Genomic DNA, 1,856 nt, shown 5'->3' with positions numbered 1-1,856 from the left:
TATGCTTAACCTTAGTTAGGTAAGACTTCCATGTATTTCCATATTTTACAACAGAATGGGATAGATAAGATAGGCTTAAAATAAATAAGACTACATTCGGTAATATTTTAGAGCTAAATCGACAATGGAAATCCGGTGTCATATTTCATTATATGACAGAGATTATATGACAGATGACACTTAGTAAACACTAGATGGCAGCAAACACAAGTTATGCGGAGAACACCAATTATTTATATCATTTAAAAACCTGTTTCAACTATTGATTTTAACAGATTATCTGTCCAAATCATCACATTCCTCTGAAATTGTGGCAAGCATTAGATAGATTAATACGTTTTTATATATAAACACAACATTAAGATAAGAAAACTGCACATGGGGTTCCAGACAGTGCAATGCTGCAAAAATGTTTCTATCCAGACGATGAGATATTTAAAACTGTGTTGGTTTGTGTATTTTAGTACATCACTATCAGTCAGCATATGTGGTGCAGGCCGTAACTCTATTCCCACATCAGTAAAGCAATTGCATCAGCTGCCTCCGCAGATTATAAGCAATAAAATGCTGGAAAAAAAGACCCGGCTAATCTAAAATTCAGCTGGTGGTGACATCTCCTGCAGGGCTTCATATATTCAGTGTTTGCCCCCTTCCTGATGTGTTATTTGTATATGTTTCAGATCCAAATATATACATGGCTGTGTGTGAAAAAGTGATTAATACATTACTTATTGACTCATATTTAAATTTGTTTACAGGTACTATTATATCACCTTTGCAGTTAAAACTGTAAATCTTGGGACCCTCCTTTTTTTATTTACATCCTCCCCCTCTGCAATATCTTAAGACGGCTCAATAAAAACAGTGACAAAACTGAATTTCTTTGAGTAGCAACAAAATGACAACTTTCCAAAGTCAACAGTTTCATCCTCACCATCGACAGATCCTCAGGTGAAGGGTCTGGGTGTCATCTCGGATAGCCAACTTTCATATTTATTTCACCGCTGCAATATCAATCGTCACTATCCATGCTACCTCCATCCTGATCCATAGCCTGGTCACGTCACACATTGACTACTGCAATTCACTCTCCCCCAGAAGTCCCTCCTCCATCAACTCCACTGCCTTGACTTTCACCAGAACTTCCATTTCATCACATCACCCCCATCCTACAGCAACATCATTGGCTCCTGGTCCAGCAGAGAATACAGTACAAAGTCCTTTTCCAATAGCTTCAAGGTACCTTACACAAGCTCAGCCCTCCGTACTTGACTGACCTCCACATTGCCACCCCAGCTCGCTCCTTCAGATCCTCCTCCTCTGTTCACCTCACCGTGCCCTCTGCCTGCCTCAGCACCATGGGGAGCAGAGCTCATTACCATCCGACATCAGAAATATTGACTCACTGCCCATCTTCATATCAAGACCCAAGACTGCATATTCACTTTGATGTGTCGATGTTGGCACAGGTGTTGTGGCTTTATCTTGGAAACCAAAAAAAAAAGGAACTTTCATTTCATATTGTCTGGCATTTACCCTTGAGGGAGCTGCTTTGGCATCCATCCACAAGCAATGCATCATCATAATTTCCCTTGAATGCTCCCGCAATAGTCGTAGTCCTGATTACACTTGGGAAAAAAAAAGAAAGCCAACACATTCCACGCAACTTTTGCAGACAAGTCTTCTCAGCAGGTGTCTGGTAATGAATTTGGTCTATTGTGTTTGTTGAAGCACCTTTTGGATAAGACTCCCGAGAGGATGTAAAGATTTGTATGATAGTGGAAGAAACCTAAATGCACCTTATGCATTCAATACAAAGTACGGGTTGAATGTATCAAAACAAGGAAGTCATACAA

The sequence above is a fragment of the Doryrhamphus excisus genome, linkage group LG7, assembly GCF_037039965.1.
Source record: "Doryrhamphus excisus strain RoL-2023G ecotype Guam linkage group LG7, RoL_Dexc_Guam_v1.1, whole genome shotgun sequence".
Classification (NCBI taxonomy): domain Eukaryota; kingdom Metazoa; phylum Chordata; class Actinopteri; order Syngnathiformes; family Syngnathidae; genus Doryrhamphus; species Doryrhamphus excisus.
Note: the sequence above shows the minus strand (reverse complement) of the source record.